This window comes from Dromiciops gliroides, chromosome 4, assembly GCF_019393635.1.
Source record: "Dromiciops gliroides isolate mDroGli1 chromosome 4, mDroGli1.pri, whole genome shotgun sequence".
Lineage (NCBI taxonomy): Eukaryota > Metazoa > Chordata > Mammalia > Microbiotheria > Microbiotheriidae > Dromiciops > Dromiciops gliroides.
Genome location: NC_057864.1, coordinates 314453507 through 314474409, shown reverse-complemented (window position 1 = coordinate 314474409; position 20903 = coordinate 314453507).

Genomic DNA, 20903 nt, shown 5'->3' with positions numbered 1-20903 from the left:
AAGATGATATCTATCCCTAAATAAGATATAAAGCACTTGTTTCCTCACAGATGAAACTTTGTTCTGGCACTGACTATTATTCCTTTTTCAAAACATACTGGAATAATCAATGTTGGAGGGACCATAAGAAGACCAACACATTAATACACTATAAGCACTATCTGGCAAGGATGGTTGAGGGAGAAGAAATAGAATAGCCCATCTGTTTCTCATAGCCACTCTACCAAAACTCAAGAAAGAGCACCAAGCCAAGTAGTGATTGGGAAATTCAAGAAGAAATTATAATTGGTGCTTTTTTTTCCAATACAAATAGGCAGAGGGGGGGAAAAAAACAGAGGTGTGTGGGCTCTGGGTAGGGGCATCATCCAGGAAATCCTATATAAAAGTTTTCTAGCTATTGACTGTGCTGGGGCCTACCTTGTGTTCCTAGAGTAAGAAGTATGAACCAGAGGCTATCCTGTACTTCTGTCACTCTGACCCTGAGAAGTTTTTCATCTCCATTAGCTGTCTACTAGAGCTCTGACCAGAGGCAAGCCTGCAGCAGTGTTGTCCCAGATCCAGACAAGGGTCAAGAGTCAGCAAAACTCAGACTGGAAGAGCAGCAATCAAATTGCTTAAGGATCTGAAGGTATTCAGCTTACTAACCTAAGCTGCCCCTGTGGACACTGAAAAAGACAGCACTCAATAAATATCTGGAGATAGCTGGAAGAGTACTCAATAGCAGTTGAAATAGATCTGGACCAAACAAAGCCCTACCATTCCCTCCAAAAGGGTGTAGATCCTGACCTGACACAAAAGCCCAATTTAGTAAATAAGGATAAGAAAATGAATGTATCAAAAAAGATATGGATGACAAAGGAATATTCCTTTGGGGAAATCCAAGGCACAAACATAGAAGAAGAGACTAAGTCCATGATACATGCAACTAAATCTTAAACAAAAATACAACTTGGCCATAAGGTCAACTCAAATTCCTGAAAGCAAGAAATCAAGAATTTAAAAAAATTATAAATGAAATGAGACCTCTATAGGAAAGAATTAGAAGTATAATAAAGAGTTTAATACAAAAGGTACAAAACCAGGACAGAGCCAAGATGGCAGAGTCCTTCCAAACAATGTTAAAATAATGCCTCAAAACAAATTCTAAAGTGGCAGAACCAACAAAAGAACAGGGTGAAACACTTTTCCAGCCCAAGTTTGGCAGGAAAGATCTTTCTCATTGGGATAAGAGTAGAGCACATCCAGATAAGCAAATAACAGGTCTTGGGGACTACTGAATAAGCAGCAGTGGCTTTTGGTGGCTTCCAGAGCTCTCAGCCCAAAGATGGTAAGGGGCTTGGATAATTGGTCAGAAAGATACTATAGGAGACCCTTTGCTGGCACTGGGAGCAGAACTCTGTTGCATTACCCATATGCAACTCTGGGTCACAGTCATAGGGTGAGGAAGAACACTAGCAGGATTGGAGACCCTGGTCAGAGTCCCAGGATGGAAAAGAGTGCTTGTGGTAGTTCACAAACCATAGCACAGGCTAGGGGAGAAATGACCATACCTCTACTTAGATCATACCACCTTGAAAGAACTGAAAACTTACAGACCCCCTGAACTAGCTCTGAAAATAGTGACATAAAAAACCTGGAGCTTTGAAGAGTGCCCCCTTCACCCCAAGAACAGAGCCCAACTTTAATATACAGTTAAAAACCAAGAAATTGGCTGGAAAATGAGCAACAACAAAAAGGAGCCTGACCATAGAAAGTTACTATAGTAATAGAAAAGGTCAAAACACAAACTCAGAAGAAGATAACAATATGAAAACAGCTACATACAAAGCCACAAAGAAAAAAAAATGTGAATTGGTCTCAGGCTCTAGAAGAACTCAAAAAGGATTTAAAAAATCAAGTAAGAGAGGGAGAGGAAAAATTGGGAAAAGATATGAGTGATTAAAGAATTTCATGGAAAAAAGTATCAACAGTTTGTTTAAGGAGCCACAAAAAATAGCAAAGAAAATAAAAAATCAGAATAGGACAAATGGTAAAAAAAAAAAAATAGAATAGGACAAATGGTAAACAAGGCACAAAAATACACTGAAGAGAACTCCTTGAAAATTAGAATTGGCCAAATGGAAAAGGAAGTACAAAAATTCGCTAAAGAAAAGAACTCCTTAAAAAGTAGAATTGGGCAAGTGGGAACTAGTGACTCCATGAGACATCAGGAAACAATACTCCAAACTGTTGTTGTTTTTTTATTAATAAAGTATTTTATTTTATTTCCGTTACATGTAAAGATAGTTCTCAACTTTTGTTTATACGAGCTTTACAATTTCAGATTTTTCTCCCTCCCTCCCCTCCCTCCCCCCTCCCCTAGACAGCAGGTAATCTGATATAGGTTATATATATATATATATATATATATATATATATATATATATACACACACACACATATATATATACATATATATATATACATATACACACACATAATAACATTAAACATATTTCTGCATTAGCCATGTTATAAGAGAAGAAATCAGAGCAATGATGAAAAACCTCAAAATAGAAAAAAACCAACAGCATCAAAAACAAAAGAAATAGTATGGTTCATTCAGCATCTATACTCTGCAGTTCTTTTTTTTTTTTCTTGGATTTGGAGATCCTCTTCCATCACAAGTTCCCTGGAACTCTTTTGTGCCATTGCATTGGTGAGAAGAATATAGTCCATCACAGTAGGTCAGCACTCAATGTTGATGATACTGTGTACAATGTTCTTCTGGTTCCGCTCATCTCACTCATCATCAGCTCACGCAAGACTCTCCAGGTTTCTCTGAACTCCTCCTGCTCATCATTTCTTACAGCACAATAGTATTCCATTGTATTCATATACCACAACTTGTCCAGCCATTCCCCAATTGATGGGCACCCCCTCAATTTCCAATTTCTTGCCACCACATAAAGAGCAGCTATAAATATTTTTGTACATGTGGGTCCATTTCCCCTTTCCATGATTTCTTTGGGAAAAAGACCCAAAAGTGCTATTGCTGGGTCAAAGGGTATGCACAACTTTATCGCCCTTTGGGCATAATTCCAAATTGCTCTCCAGAATGGTTGGATCAGCTCACAGCTCCACCAACAATGGATTAGTGTTCCAATTGTCCCACAGCTTCTCTCCAAACTGTTTTTTAAAAGAAAGCATAAATGGAAGAAAATGTGAAATATCTCATTGGAAAAACAACTAACCTGGAAAATAGATCAAGGAGAGATAATTTAAGAGATATTGGACTATCTGAAAGCCATGCTCAAAAAAAGTCCAGACATTATATTCCAAGAAAACTTCCCTGATATCCTAGAACAAGAGGGTAAAATAAAACTGGGAAGAATCCAATGCTCATCTCCTGAAAGAGATCCCAAAATGAAAACTCCCAGGAGTATTACAGTCAAATTCCAGAGTTCCTAGGTCAAGAAGAAAATATTGCAAGTATCCAGAAAGAATAATTCAAATATGGTGGAGCCAGTTAGGATAACACAAGATTTAACAGCTTCTACATTAATGGATCAGAGGGCTTAGAATATTATATTCCAAAGGGAAAAGGAACCAGAATTACAACCAAGAATAACCTGCTCAGCAAAACTGGGTATAATCTTTTGAGGTGGGGGAGTAGAACAGATATTTAATGAAATAGAGGACTTTCAAGCATTCCTGATGAAAAGACCAGACTTAATAGAAAATTTGAATTTCAGATATGACTCAAGAAAAGCATAAAAAGACACAGGAAAGAGAAATCATAAGGTATTCAATATGGTTAACCTGTTTACATTCCTACATGGAAGATGATACTCATAATACCTAAGAACTTTATCATTATTAGGGCTATTAGGAGCAATATACATAGACAGAAGGCATGGGTATGAGTTGACTATAATGAGATGATATCCCCCCCCCAAAAAAATTAAAGGATGAGAAAGAGAAATGCACTAGTAGAAGGGGGAAGGAAAAGGTAGAATGGGACAATTTATCTCATATAAGATTCATGCAAGAACTTTTACAGTGGAGGGGAAGGTAGAGAGTGGCAGCTAATTCTTGAATCTTACTCTCATTGGAATTTGCTCTAAGAGGAAATAACATATACATCCAGTTAGGTACAGAAATCTATCTTACCCTACAAGGAAGTAGGGCAGGATGGGGATAAGAGAAAGGGAAAGGCTGATAGGGAGGGTGAATTAGAGGAGGCAGTGGAAGTAAAACACTTTTGAGGAGGGAAAAGGTAAAAGGAGAGAGAGGATAAACAGGTGGGAAAAAATAGGACGGAGGGAAATACAGAGTTAGTCATCATAACTGTAAATGTTAATGGAATGAACTCATAAAACAGAAGTGGATAGCAGAGTGGATAACATGATTTAGACATAAAGGGTGATACTATAAGCAAATTAGGGGAATGTGGAATAGATCTTTGGATAAGGGAAGAATTTATGGAAAAACAAAAGCTGGAGAGCATTACAGAATGTAAAATGAATAGTTTTGATTACATTAAATTAAAAAGGGTTTATACAAACAAAAACAATGCAGTGAAGATTAGAAGAAATCAGAAAACTGGGGGAAAATTTTTACAGCAAGTTACTATGATAAAGGCCTCATTTCTCAAATATATAAAGAATCAAGTCAAATTTATAAGAATACAAGTCATTCCCCAATTGATAAATGGTAAAAAGATATGAACAGGCAGTTTTCAGATGAAGAAGTCAAAACTATCAACTTATACAAAAATATTTATAGCAGTTCTTTTTGAGGTGGCAAAGAACTGGAAATTGAGGGGATATCAATCAATTGGGGAATGACTGAACAAGTTGTGGTATATGAATGTAATGGAATACTCTTGTGTTGTAAGAAATGACTAGCAGGCAGATTTCAGAAAAGCCTGGAAAGACTTACATGAATTGATGCTAAGTGAAGTGAAGCAGAATCAGGAGAACCTGATAGTAACAGCAACATTGTACAATGATCAACTATGAATGACTTAACTATTCCTAGCCATACAATGATCTAAGACAAATTTCCAAAGGTCTCATGAGGAAAATTGCTATTCACATCCAGAGAAAGAACTGATGAAGTATGAATACAAATCAAAGCATACTATTTTCACTTTCTTATTTTGTGTGTGTGGCTTTTTTCTTTTGGTCCGTTTCTTCTTTTACAACCTGACTAATATGGAAATATGTTTTCATGAGTGCACATATATAACCTATATCAAATTACTTAACACCTTAGGGAGGGGGAGGAGAGGGAAAAAGGTAGAAAATTTGGAATTCAAAATTCTTAAATGAATGTTAAAACCTGTCTTTAAGTGTAATTAGAAAAAATAAAATAATAATATTTTAAGAAGAATTGGATAAAAATCATAATGATATTTATACAGAAAAATAAACTGGCAAGAATTATAAGGAGCAAACTAAAGAGAAAAATTGATAAAAGTAGTCTTGCATTCTCAGATTTTGAAATATATTTTAATGTGGTTAACAACAAAATGACTAGGAACTGGGGGAGAAAACAGAGAAATAGATCAATGAAATACAATAAACCCAACAAACATCCAACCAAATATATGCAAATCATTGGTGTCTGATAACATTTGAATAATAATAAGTGGGTAAAAGATTCATTACTTAACAAAGGTACTTGGAAAAATTGGTTGGAAATCTGTTGGAAAAACAATTTCCCACATCTTATACTATTGACTCTAGTGAATTATAGCTGGATGACAGACTTAAACATCCAAAAAAACCCCCCCAATAATAATATTATTAAAATGTTGAAAGAAAATAAAATTAAGTCTTTGATAAGGGAATGTGAATTTTTTTTCCACTGTAAGGGGCTAAAATTCTAGCTAGTCTGTCTAAAATATCTAATGAGTGGTTGCCAATAAATTATAAGCTTTAGCAAGAGTTAGACTTTTAAGCATTTATTAAGGAGAATAAGAATTTGGTGGAAAGAGAAAGAGGCCTAGATTCAGCTATCTATCTCAGGAAGCCCACATTTCTGCTCCACTCTCCACAAGAGTCCTGATGAAAGAGAGCGAGAGAGCCAGCCTCACCCCTTCTTCCTTCCACAAGCCTCCTGTGCACATGCACACACAGCTCCAAGCTAATTGGCTGGTAGCTTTGATAGACAGTACCCACGAGCAAATGTCACTTCTGGATGCCAAAGACAAGCCGCATGGCTTGCCCTCAGATGCCTTCTCCTCATGGCAGAGCTTTCTTACAGTAACTCTCTAGCAGGTGGCATCACTCCAATTGTTACACCACTCAACAAATTGAAGGGATTATTATGGACAAGATAGATGTGCCTGACTATAAGAAAATTTTAAATTTCTACAACAAAAATGATATAATTTTTAAAATTAGCATTGGTTGAAATAGTTATGGCATCTATGTGAAGCTATGCTGTAGCCAGCTCAAACCACCTGGAAAGCTTATTGTTAAATTTTCCATATTTTGGGGGCGGCTAGGTGGCGCAGTGGATAAAGCACCGGCCCTGGATTCAGGAGTACCTGAGTTCAAATCCGGCCTCAGACACTTGACACTTACTAGTTGTGTGACCCTGGGCAAGTCACTTAACCCTCATTGCCCTGCAAAAAAAAAAAAAATTTCCATATTTTCAGTGATAATTTCTAGTTCACAAAAGATAAATGGTCAAAGGATAAGAACACTTTTCTTTTACATTTTTATTGATACTGTTTTATATCATTATTTCCAAATATAACTCTCTTATCCCTCCTTAGAGAGTTTATATTTATAATAAAAAAGAGGAAAAGGAAAAAAATTATCAAATTTTACATCAACTAAGTATGACCTGTGTTTATGCAACATTCTACACACATCATCTTTCATCTTTGAATAGAATTGAGATGGAGGGCATGTTCTCTCTTCTTTGTACCCAAACTTCATCATTATAATTATGCCTGTTCAGTTTCATTTGTCCAAACAGGTAAATTTCTAAGAAAGGAAATTGAAATTGAAAACAATCACTTGAACAAATCCTCAAACTCATTAGTAAAGATATCCAATTTCATGTACAATCCTCTTTTTTCATTTTCACTTTGTATATGTGGAAGTCCATTCTATTTGACATTTATTAAATTTAGAATAAAAATAAATGTAATCTGGCTTTTGAGCTTGTTCAGTTTGCCCAACATGGGGCTCACTGCATTTAGTACGGGTTGCCTCCTTGATTGGTTGTTTGAGTTTTTAAAAGTACCATAGTGTTGTTTACTCTTTCTGCCATCCTTTTAGCTATACTCCTAGCTACTTCACTCATAATGGATACCATGAACTGAACAGTTAAGAGGGGAGCTACTTGTCAATCCACAACTTCTGGTGTTTGTTTCTGTTCTTTGTTATTTGTCCTCAGTTTCTGGTGCCAGAGGTGATTGTCACAGACTGAGTGGTTCTAGCCTTGGAGAATGACCTTGGAGCTAGGATTTCTAGCAGGGTGATTCAACAGCCAGCCATCTTAGTATGAAAACCCTGAAAAAACCAGGGTGCCTGGGACTCACTCCAGATAGGTTTTGGACATGAAGGTGCAACTGTGTTCTATGGGTTCAGAGCTAAGATTTTTTTTTTCAGGGCAGTGAGGGTTAAGTGACTTTCCCAGGGTCACACAGCTAGTACATGTCTAGTGTCTGAGGCTGGATTTGAACTCAGGTCCTCCTGAATCCAGGGCCAATGCTTTATCCACAGCACCACCTAGCTGCCCCCCAGAGCTAAGATATTAATCTCATCCCCTTCACCCCTATGAGAAGCCAGGAGAAAGATTTTTGAGTTGGGGTAAGTTTTTTGTAAATTTGTGATTATCTTTTGAAGTAAACATTCCTATGTAAAAGCTCCACTGTGTTACACAAAAATCAACAAAGAAAGAAAAGAGCAAAGAAAAAAAGGAGGAAAGAAAGAAAAAAGGAAGAAGGAAGGAAGGAAGGAAGGAAGGAAGGAAGAACATTTTATTTTGGAAAAACAGAAAAGGCACTTTAGGTAGAAAGAAATACATTATACTGACCCAATCATTTCTTTTACCATCAGTGGGAAGAATTTGCATGCATAAGAATCACAGATGAGGGGATGACCCACATATGAGGAATATATATGGAGGGACCTGGTCATGTTGTTTGGCTGCTCTCACCTAGGCCTGTTCCTTGTTGGCTGCAGCATCACTGCTGGGCCCGCTGGATGTATTGATCCACAGGAATGTGGAATGTTTTTCTTTTTAGAGCCAGTCTGTGCTTGCTCCCATGCTTTTTTGTTTGTTTGTTTGTTTTGTTTTGGTGAGGTAATTGGGGTTAAGTGACTTGCCTAGGGTCACACAGCGAGTAAGTGTTAAGTGTCTGAGGCCGGATTTGAACTCAGGTACTCCTGGCTCCGGGGTCAGTGCTCTATCAACCGCACCACCTAGCTGCCCCCCATGCTTTTTAGTATAATGTTTTAGTATAATGTTTTCAGCAACGTTGTCAGATGCTGTCAATGAAGACAGAAATGGCGTCAAGGCCAGCTACTGCACTGATAGTAAATTATTTAACTTACAAAGGCTACAAGCCAAGTCTAAAGTGGAACAAGAGTTAGTGCATGATTTTTTTGTTCCCATATAATTCTACACTCAATGCAGCCTCTGAGGCCAAGATACAACAACATATGGATTGATTCTCTGCTGCTTGTGCTAGTTTTGGCCCAACAATTAACACCAAGAAAGCACAGGTTCTTCATTAGACAACACCACGCCACTGGATACAGCAAATGGAAAAATATTGAATACTGTGGATATGTGCACTTGCCTTGGCAGTATACTCTCCAGGGATGTATACTCTCCAGAAAATGAGTTGACACATACATTACCAAAGCTAGTTCAGTGTTTGGGAGGATCCAAAAGAAACTGTAGGAGAGAAGAGATATTAGCCTGCCTACCAAACTGATGGTCTACAGGGCTTTTGTGCTGATCTCATTGTTGTATGCCTGTGAAATCTGGACAGTCTACCAGCACCATGACAGGAAACTGAATTGCTTCCATTTGAATTGTCTTAGGAAGATTCTGAAGATCACTTGGCAAGATAAGGTACTGGACGCTAAGGTCCTTTCTCAAGTTGAATTACAAAGCATTCAAACTCTATTGCAGGGGGCAGCTAGGTGGCACAGTGGATAAAGCACCAGCCCTGGATTCAGGAGTACCTGAGTTCAAATCCAGTCTCAGACACTTGACACTTACTAGCTGTGTAACCCTGGGCAAGTCACTTAACCCCCATTGCCCCGCAAAAAAAACCCAAAAACAAACAAACAAAAATAACCCTCTATTGCAAAGACTGTAACTCCAATGGGTTGGCCACATTGTTCAAATGCCAAAAATTCATTTGCCTAAAAAACTATTTTATGGAGAACTCACACAAGGCAAGTGCTTACATGGAAGTCAGAAGAAGTGATACAAGGACACTCTGAAGGTCTCTGAAGAACTTTAGAATTGATTGCATGGCATGGGAGACACTGGGAAAGGACTGTGTCCCAGCATGGCATGCCTACATCAAAAAAGGCTCTGTGCTGTATGAGTGAAGCAGAATTTCAGTAGCCCAAACGAATGGTGAGATGTGCAAATTTAGAGACCTTTCCACTCCAAATGTTCATATAGACAATTTGTTGCCCAACCTGTGGTAGAGCCTTCTTTTTTTCTTTTTTTTTTTTTTTTTGGTGGGGCAGTGGGGGTTAAGTGACTTGCCCAAGGTCACACAGCTAGTAAGTGTCAAGTGTCTGAGGCCTGATTTGAACTCAGGAACTCCTGAATCCAGGGCCAGTGCTTTATCCACTGTGCCACCTAGCCGCCCCCTGTGGTAGAGCCTTCTAAGCTCCTATTGGTCTGATCTGCCACAGCCAGACAAGACATACTGTACTTTGATCCCAAGATAGTGATATCATTTTGGTCCTCCTCAAGAACAAGAATCAAGGACAACAACCAATCAATCAACCAGACATTAAGCTTTAATCTGGGTATAGTGGTTAAAACCTGTCCTTGATAATAAAAAACTGAGTTCCACATGCAGCTAAACAATCTAGACATCTTATCCCCCAGGTTAATAGTAGGTCTTTCTTTTTATATCCTCTAAATCTAAGCAGAAATAAAAACCTTCTGTTATTATAACTACCTATCATAGGGTTCTCGTAATCTGACTTACAATTCTCTCTGGTTTCAGTCCAAATGAAAGGAAGTCAAGTCAACAAGCATTTATTAACTGCTTACCCTGTAACAGACACTATTAAATGCTAGGGATACATGGAAAGCCAAAAACAAGGTCCTAAATCTCCAGGAATTTTCATTTTAATGGAACAGACAATTGTGTAAGCAAGATAAGTAGATATAAGACATAAAGAGTGTAGATAGAAGGTACTCTGAGAGGAATCCAATTTAAAACACAGAAGTCGAATAAAGAGGCATCTCCAGCCAGTTACTAAGACAGTCCTGTGTATTGTCAACCTGGAAAAACTCAGACCAATTTTGTGATCAGGAAATGAAGTAAGGCATTTATTCAAGGTTAAGGAATTGCAGTTCTGACCAACTCATTGCCCTATTCAGATAGGTATGCCCTGGGAAGGAAGGGGAGAAGGGGATTCTTGTTAGGCATAGCTGTGGGAAATAGCACAGTGTAGTCCTGTCACACTGAATAGATGAGCTGGAGGAGGGGAGTGTTGAAGAGTTCCAGAAACAAGGTCACAGAAATGTCCTTGGATTAGCTTTGCCAGGTGTTCCAAGAACAGGGGTGGTTGGAAACTGCTGGGGTATGTGTGGGTTTTCTTGGGGCAGTTAGAAACTGCTAGACAGAGCAAGGTAGGAGCCCCAGGGTTTCGCCAGAGTTTGACAATATCAATACATCCAGTACTTCCAGCAGAGTCCTCATGTTCAGTGAGGAGCAGGCCCAGAGCTCCAGCTTTGTGGTTTTCTATCCACTTAGCTGGAATTACTGTTTTGTCTTTATTATTGTAGTGAGTTCTCTCTGGCATCTCTCTCATACAGCAAGGCTGACTACTTTTCACACTGAGGGTTCCAACGAGGTTTCTCTACTCCTGTTTGTTTGAGGTGGCCTTGAGTAACTAGTACCCTAGTTTCATTTAACTAATTAGCTATTACAAGGGATAGTTACTTTGAAGATAAAACAACAAAAGTACAAACATTCCCCCCATACTTGGCAGGTATTCTCCCCTATCATACCTCAGTCTCTAGGGAAAATGGGTTCAAATTTAAATTAGTTTCTACATGGCGTTGGTCTGACCAAGTTTGTAATCAGTTGCAGCATCAGGGCTAGATAGGTCCTTGTCTCAGTTACCACTAGACTGGATCTTGAAAGTTGCTTCTTCTCATGATGGAAAAGGCTCTTCAAATCCAGAAGAAAAAAAAAAAAAGAACTGTGGAATATGGATGCAGATTGAACCATACTATCTATTTCTTTTGTTTTTGGTGCTGTTGTTTTTCTTTTTTGAGGTTTTTCCTTTTTGCTCTGATTATTCTCTTATAACTTGACTAATGCAGAAATATGTTTAATGTGATTGTACATATATAACTTATATAAGATTACTTGCTGCCTTGGGGAGTGGAGAAGGGAGGGGAAGGAGGGGAGGGAGAGAAAAAAATTTGAAACTAGAAATCTTATAAAAACAAATGTTAAAAACTATCTCTACATGCAACTGGAAAATAAAATACTTTTATAATTTAAAATGAATAAACAAACAAACAAATAAAAAGAAAGTTGCTCCTTGTTCTTCAGGCATTGATGCTAGGTTGACTGAAAAACCTGGCAGAGACTTTACTCTCAGCTCCTGGACCTTGGGTGGCCCACTCTCTTTGATCTTTCAAAATCTACAAGGTGTTAGTTAATTCTTTTACCTAAAATGAAACAATAAACACTGGAGCAAACAATTAAGGTATATATTGACTGGGCCACATGTCAGCCTCAGTTGAAGAGATCTCAAGGCATCTCCTCTCACAGCATTTTCTGTCACACTAATGTCACTAAACCAGAAAAGGGGGCAGGTAGGTGGCTCAGCAGATGGGATCAGGAACTTACTGTGTGACCCTGGATAAGTCACTTAATCCTGTTTGCCTCAATTTCCTCATCTGCAAAATGAGCTGGAGAAGGAAATGGCAAACCTCTCCAGTATCTTTGCCAAGAAAACCCTAAATGTGGTCACAAAGAGTCAGACATAAAGAGCTGGACATAACTGAAACAACCGAACAGCAAAGACTGAAACAAGTTAAACCAAGAGAATAAGACTAGGTCAAATAGTACTTTTTGAACACATCCAGAAGTCCAGCTTAGTAGGCACAGACAATCAAAGAAGTTCCTCTTTATCATGTAGTAAGTGAACCAGAACCAGTTACAGAATGTCTGCAAATACACCCAAGTTTCCCTAAGCGCTTCCATTACACCTCATGACAACTCTCCCTGAAGCAAGCTCCCCAGCCTCTTTCATTAAGGAACTGTGTCAGAGACTCTCTGTGCATGCTCATGAGGGCCAGTCCTATGCTACAGTATGCATATTGGTCAGCAGCAAAGCCAGGGAAAACTTCAGTCTTCCCTCCATACATATTGACTTTTTGTCTCTGGGAACAGATAGGAAGAATGTAAACAATAATCTAGTGGTATTGTTCAGTCATTTCAATCAAGTCCTATTTTTTGTGACCCCATTTCAGGATTTCTTTTTTTTTTTTTTTTAGTGAGGCAATTGGGGTTAAGTGACTTGCCCAGGGTCACACAGCTAGTAAGTGTTAAGTGTCTGAGGCTGGATTTGAACTCAGGTACTCCTGACTCCAGGGCTGGTGCTCTATGCCATCTAGCTGCCCCCAGGATTTCTTGACAAAGGCACTGGAGTGGTTTACCATTTCCTTCTCCAGCTCATTTTACAGATGAGGAAACTGAGGCAAACAGGGTTAAGTGACTTGCCCAGTGTCACACAGCTAATACATTTCTGAGGTCAGATTTGAACTCAGGACTTCCTGATTCTAGTCCCATAGATCTATCCATCATATCACAAAGCTGGCTTGTAATCATATTACTCTCCATATAAAGCTTCAGAATAGAAGTCAGAAAACCTGGATTCCAATCCCTCTTCTGCCACTAATTGTGAACTTGTACAATTAACTTAAATCACTTCAAATAAATCACTTAGTGATTGGCTAATTTCACCCAGTGTGCACAGACATAACCAACCAGGGATCAAGAAAGCTTCTACAACTATTTATGGTGTCAAAGAAGTATTTCTCTGTAAAGGAAGCCAAGTGAGACAATAGGTCAATACTAGACTTGGATTCAGGAAGACTTGAATTCAAATCATGCCTCAGATGCTTACTAGTTTTGTGATGCTGGGCAAATTCCATAACCTCTGTCTCAACTCAATTGTGAAATGGGAATAATAACACCTAACTCCCAGGAATGTTGTGTGAGGATCACATAAGTTAGCATTTGTAAACGTGCTTAGCATAGTGCCTGACACATAGTAGGTGCTTAATAAATACTTATTTACTTCCCTTCTTCCTCCCACCCCCCATGCATTCTCCCTGTCAGGATCCACTATGATCAAGCCACTTAAAGAGATGTTAACCTTGGCAGTGATCTTGAGGTTTTGAACCATACCATGTCCCCCTCACCTGATTAAGACATATAGCCTAAGAAATTTAAATGGTGGGTGGAATGTCCTGAATGCCCTGAGTCCTGACCAGAAGGCTCAGTAAAGTCAACATATATGATTTCTAGTATATGCATATAATGGTAATGTAATGGGGGTACAGCCTATGCATAGACCTTGTCGGCTTGCTTGGCTGATACCTCTTTCTTGGGTGGAGAAGCTGAGGAGCTTGTTTCTAGCAAAATCATGATGGTGATTAATAATAACTAATAATATTACTAAGGGAAGTGACCCGGAGAGACTGTGGAGTATGTGTAAACATTCTTTCCCATTTAAGGGTGAGAGGGACAGTGACTCATTCTCTCATGGTATTTGGGGAGCAAAGACCATGCAGTAAAGGGAAGGACTTAAGGTCCTTCTTCCCTTCTTAGACCATATGGTCCCTCAAGAAACAGACCTTGGTCTTTTTTCTTTTTCCATTTTTTCTTTACAGTTCTAGGTGTAGGGAGTGGCACCTACATAATCCTAGGAATTTCAGAAAGTCAACACAGGAATCTAAGAATAAGAGTCTAGTTAACTCATCATCATTGCCTGGAGGAGTAAAGATTGATCTTTAGGAGAAACATTCAGGAACACAGCTCAGCTGGTAGATTCTTCTAAGTCATGCTTCTCCAAAAAGGGAGAGATGGTGTATGCCCTTAAAGTATTAGGGGAAAAATGTTTATATGTTTGTCCTTGCTATACCTTTGAAGTAAATATTCCTTTGTAAAAGCTACCCAGTGTTAAATGGTTAAATATTAAATCATATTAGTAACTTGGGAAAGGGGTGGAGAACAAAGCTGGTAGGGGCTCCAGCCAATGGTGGTAGAGAAAAGACACCCTTATGTCCTCAGGGCTCCATGGAACCCTGAGGGAAGGGAGATGTTGCCTGCCTGGCCCTTAGGAGTAGGGACAGAGATACATACTTAACTACCAAAATGATATGATAGACTTTATAGCCTACCTCTTGATGTCTAGGTGAGAATTATGCCTGTGCACTGACCTGTGCTTTGGAATCTCAGCAGGTGGAAAAGATGCCACTGGCATGTTTCTTAAATGAAAGAGGACTACTGACTTTATTCAATCTCATCTCAGAAAAGCTCCAATAGAAACAACATCATGCATGAGTTTGCCATTTAATCTTCAGCAAGAAGATGAAATCTTTTCTAAGGCATCTTGGTGCACATGGGACACATGCAGTAACAGACTGATGGAAAGCTATTCCATATAAAGTGATCAAACAGCTGGGAAACTTGTCTGTCTTCAAAACAGCCCAGGAGAATGGTGAGGACCTCACAAAGAGAACGCTTTAGATCTACTTCCTGATGAGCAGAAATGGAGTAATAGATATAGTCAAGCAGACTCCAAGAAGAGCCCAGTCACCAGTTGAGAGACTTCTAGGTCATAATAATAGCTGAGATGATTAATTCAGATGAGAAGGGATTTGTGTATTCCTACATTCAGACAAGCCAACCGAGACTTTCCTGGTTTGAGAAAAATGTCTGATCAGAAAGGAAGGGGAAAACTGTATTGCTGGGTATACTTTATAGACTAATACTTTTGTGTTGGAGATACCTAAGGAACAAAAGTTACCCATAGAGTCTATAACTGGAGATAGTATGGATTATGCTGTAATCCTTTTGCTAGTATTTTATTTAAAATTTTTGCAACAATATTCATTAGTGAGATTGGTCTATCATTTTCTTTCTCTGTTTTGGCTCTTCCTGGTTTGAGTATCAACACCATATTAGTTTCATAAAAGAAAGTTGATAGGACTCCTTCACTTATTTTTTCAAATAATTTATATAGTATTGGGATTCATTGTTCTTTAAATGTTTGGTAGAATTCACTTGTGAATCCATCTGGTCCTGGGGATTTTTTTCTTAGGAAGTTTATTGATAGCTTATTCAATTTCTTTTTCTAAAATTGGATTATTTAAGTATTTTATTTCTTCTGTTAATCTGGGTAATTAATATTTTTGTACATATTCATTCGTTTCATTTAGATTATCAAATTTATTGGCATATAATTGGGCAAAATAGTCCCTAATAATTGTCCTAATTACCTCTTCATTGGTGGTGAGTTCATCCCTTTCTTTTTTGATACTAATAATTTGGTTTTCTTCTTTCCTTTTTTTGATCAACTTAACCAATGGTTTATCTATTTTAGTAGTTTTTTTTTCATAAAACCAGCTGCTAATTTTATTTATTCATTCAATATTTTTCGTACTTTCAATTTTATTAATCTCTCCTTTGATTTCCAATTTGGTGTTTAGTTGGGGATTTTTAATTTGTTCATTTTCTAGTTTTTTTAGTTGCATGTCCAATTCATTGATATGATTTTTCTCTATTTTATTGATATAAGCAGTTAGGGATATAAATTTTCCCCTAAGGGCCACTTTGGCTGCATCCCATAAATTTTGATAAGTTGTCTCATCATTGTCATTTTCTTTAATGATATCATCAATTGTTTCTATGATTTGTTCTTTGACCTACTTGTTTTTTAGGATCAGATTATTTAATTTCCAATTAATTTTAATCTCTCTTTCAATTGTCCATTATTGAATATAATTTTTATTGCATTATGACCTGAAAAGGATGTGTTTACTATTTCTGCTTTTCTGCATCTGGTTGTAAGGTTTCTATGTCCTTATGTCCTATGTCAATTTTTGTGTAGATCCCATGTATTTCTGAGAAGAAGGTATATTCCTTTCTATTCCCATTCAATTTTCTCCAGAGATCTATCATATCTAACTTTTCAAGAATTGTATTCATTTCCTTAACTTCTTTCTTATTTATTTATTTTTTAGATTTATTCAGTTCTGAGAAGGGATGGTTAAGGTCCCCCACTAGGATAGTTTTATTATCTATTTCCTCCTGTAACTTCTCCTTCAAAAATTTAGATGGGATACCATTTGGTGCATATATGTTAATTATTGATATGACTTCATTGTCTATGGTACCTTTCAGCAAGATATAGTTTCCTTCTTTATCTCTTTTACCAGATCTATTTTTGCTTTTGCTTTGTCTGAAATCATGATTGCTCCCCCTGCTTTCTTTGCTTTAATTGAAGTATAAGAGATTCTGTTCCAGCCCCTTATGTTTACCCTTTGTGTATCTCTCTGCTTCAAATGTGTTTCTTGTAAACAACATATTGTAGGATTTTGGTTTTAACTCATTCTGCTATCCACTTACATTTAATGGGTGAGTTCATCCCATTCACTTTTATAGTTATGACTGTTTCCTTCCATGCTACTTTTCACCTGTTTATTCCCCCCACACACTCTTGCCCCCCACCTTTTCCCTTTTCATGAGTGTTTTACTTATGATCACTGCTTTCCCCATTATCCCCTCCCTCATATCAGTCCCCCCTCTCCCTTCTACTATTCCTGTTCCTTTTTAGACATCCTTATAGGGTAAGATAGATTTCTATATCCAACTGAGTGTGTTTGTTATTCCCTCTTTGAGCCAACTTTGATGAGAGTAAGGCTTAATCTTTGCCCATCCCCCATCTTCCCTTCTATTATGATAGTTCTTTCATGCCTCTTTTTTTGTGTATGTGTGGGACAATTCACCCCATTCAATTTATCCCTTCCTTCTTCCATGCAATTTCTTTTTTACCCCTTTATTTTGTTTTCTAGGGTGTCATTCCATCAATGTCACCTTATAACCACACCCTCTGTCTACATATACTCCTTTTAATTATTCTTATAATAAAATTGTTTAGACTTACAAATATTATCATCCCTTCAATATCACCTTATGATCACATCCTCTCTCTCTCTCTCTCTATATATATATATGTATATATACTCCTAATTCCTCTAATAATTGTTGTTATAATAAAGTTAAGATTTCTAAATATTATCTTAGCTTGTAGAACATGCTAATTGAATTTCTTACAATTTTTCTTATTTCTTTTTTACCTTTTTATGTTTCTCTTGAGTCTGTATTTGGAGGTCATATTATTTATTCAACTCTGGCCTTTTAATCAGAAATGCTTAAAAAGTCCTCTATTTCATTAAATGTCTATTTTTTCCCTTGAAAGAATATATTCTTTTTGAACTCTTCCAAGAAGGCTTTTTGGTCTTGAGACCAATTCATCTTCCCCCTTAAGGTTTCACATGTAGGCATTTTGAGAGTATTGTCCTCATCTGAATTTGTGTTTTGGTCTTCCCTGTCCACACAGAAGCTCTCAATGGTAAGGGCCCTTTTCTGTTTCTTACTCATATTGTGGCTTTTACATTTTTTTTTAACTTTTAAAGTTGTGGTCTGCTCCTGGAGCACAGGGGCTGCTGTTGCAAGCTTCTTGTGCTGGGGAATAGGGGTCAGGTTGCTGCCTTTCTGCTCCAATGCCTCTGTTGTTTGTGGATTCCTCACTGCCCTGGGCTTGCTCCCTGTGCTAGTTCCCTGTGCTGGAATGGCTAGTTGCGTCTATACTGTGGGTGGTTCTCTAGCTGGCAGTTTGCCCTCTCAGCCAGTGCTAGTGGGTGTCACAGCTGGCCTGCTGTGCCACTAGCCTGTTGAGCCAGGACCATGAGGCCTCAATTGCTGTGCTGTGGCTAAGAGCCTCCTGCTGACTTTCCTAAACCTCCTCCACACTGAGCTGTGTTGAGCTGTGCTTTGCTCCCCTTTTGTCCAAATGAGACCAACCTTTCCTGAAGTCCACGAAATTATCTCAAGTTGGGAGACTGTGTCTCTCTTTTTGTAGGTTCTGTAGTTTCTGAATCTGTTTAGAGGCTTCATTTAATGTTGGTTTTGTACTGCCGACTTTTTTTTGTTTTTTGTTTTTTGAGGTTTTTCCCTTTTGTGCTGATTCTTGTTTCACAACATGACTAATGCGGAAATATGTTTAATGTGATGGTACATATATAACCTTGAGAAGGCAATTAGCTCCCTAAGATGTGGAAAAGCTCCTGGTGTAGACGGTATCGCAGCTGAATTGATCAAATGCTCTAAAAACGTTCTCTTAAAACCCCTGCATGAATTGTTGTGCCTGTGTTGGAAAGAAGGTGAAGAGCCACAGGATATGCATGATGCCCATATAGTTACTCTTTATAAGAACAGTGGAGACAGGAGTGACTGTAACAACTACAGAGGAATTTCACTTCTCAGCGTCGTTGGGAAGATGTTTGCCAAGGTCATCTTGCTTAGACTACATAAACTTGCCGACCGTGTTTACCCTGAATCGCAATGTGGCTTTCAAGCAGGGAGGTCAACTATTGATATGATTTTCTCCCTTTGCCAACTGCAAGAAAAGTGCAGAGAACAAAGAAAACCCCTCTTCATTGCCTTCATAGACCTGACCAAAGCGTTTGATACGGCTAACAGAGAAGGTCTTTTTGAAATTCTCTCGAGAATTGGTTGCCCTTCTAAACTCCATAGCCTGATTCGATCCTTTCATTGCAACATGCAGGGTGTCATACAGTTCGAAGGCAACACCTCTGAAGCATTCAGCATAAACAGCGGAGTTGAGCAAGGATGTGTGCTTGCTCCCACGCTATTTGGAATTTTCTTTTCCATGCTGTTACGTCATGCTTTTGGTTCGTCAACTGATGGCATTTATATGCATTCCCGGTCGGACAGAGGCCTGTTCAACGTTTCATGTCTGAGATCCAAAACCAGAGACCTGCTTTTCACTGATGATGCTGTACTTGCGTGTCACTCAGAGCGCGAATCGCAGACCTTGATGGATTGCTTCTCCCAAGCTTGCACGGACTTTGGCCTAACCAATAATCTTAAAAAGAAGAAAGTTGTGTTAGAGTGCTATGTCACCTCCATTGATACACATTGGTAGCTACCAGTTGGATGTCCTAAACCAATTCTTGTATCTTGGCTCTACTGTCAGTAACAATTTGTCACTTGATTCTGAGATCAATCAGAGGATTGGGAAAGCTACTTCAAGCATGTCTAAGCTTGCCAAGCGTGTCTGGGCAAACAGTAAACTGACAAGACGAACCAAATTTGCCGTCTATAGAGCATGCGTCTTGAGTACCTTACTGTATGGCAGCAAAACATGGACTATGTACACTAGATAAAGAGAAGAAGCTTAACAGCTTCCACATACGCTGCCTTCGGTGCATCCTTGGCATATCTTGGTCAGATAGGATCACCAACACAGAAGTGCTCCAATGCGCACAACTTCCGAGCATCTACACGCTACTGAAACAAAGATGGCTGCGCTGGCTCAGTCATGTGCACTGCATATGAGATGGGCACATTCCTAAAGATCTACTCTATGGTGAGTTACCCTCAGGCCAAAGACCTGCTGGACGCCCCCAGCTTCACTACAGAGATGTATGCAAGAGAGACTTGAGGGCTCTGGGAATAGACACGGTCAGCTGGGAGGCTGCCAAGGACCGCGCCTGATGGAATTCAGTACTCAGGAGCAGCTTGTGCGCAGCTGAGATGGGCCTTCAAGCTCTGGAGGAAGAAAAATGAATGAGACGCAGGAACCAATGGGCAACAGAGAGAGCAGTTTTCTGATGTCTTTATTGTGGCAGGAGGTACGGCTCCTGTATTGGACTGCATAGCCACACTGTGGCCTGTGGCTTTCTTTTCAAGGTGCTGATCCATGGTCGTCCCCAACTGGTGGAAGCCTACTACTACATATATAACCTATATCAGATTACTTGCTGTCTTGGGGAGAGGGGAGGAAAAGAAGGGAGGCAGAAAAATTTGGAACTAGAAATCTTATAAAAACAAATGTTGAAAACTATCTCTACATGTAACTAGAAAATAATAAAATACTTTTATGATAAAAAAAGAAAGAATATGTTCAATTTTGCTGGGTAGGTGATTCTTGGTTGTAAACCTAATTCCTTTGCCTTCTGGTATATCATATTCCTGTTTTGTTTATTTTTTGTAAGAGAAGATTCCTGGGTTGTTTTTTGTTTGGTTGGTTTTTGTTTTTTGCAGGGCAATGGGAATTAAGTGACTTGCCCAGGATCACACAGCTAGTAAGTGTCAAGTGCCTGAGGCCAGATTTGAACTCAGGTCCTTCTGAATCCAGGGCTGATGCTTTATCCACTGTGCCATCTAGCTTCCCCTGTGGTATATCATATTCCAAGCCCTGTGGTTCTTTACTGTGGAATCTGTCAAACCTATGTAATTCTGACTGTATCTCCATAATATTTGAATTGTTTCTTTTTGGCTGCTTGCAGTACTCTTTCCTTGATTTGTGAGCTTTGAATTTGGCTATGATATTCCTGGGAGTTTTCATTTTGGGATC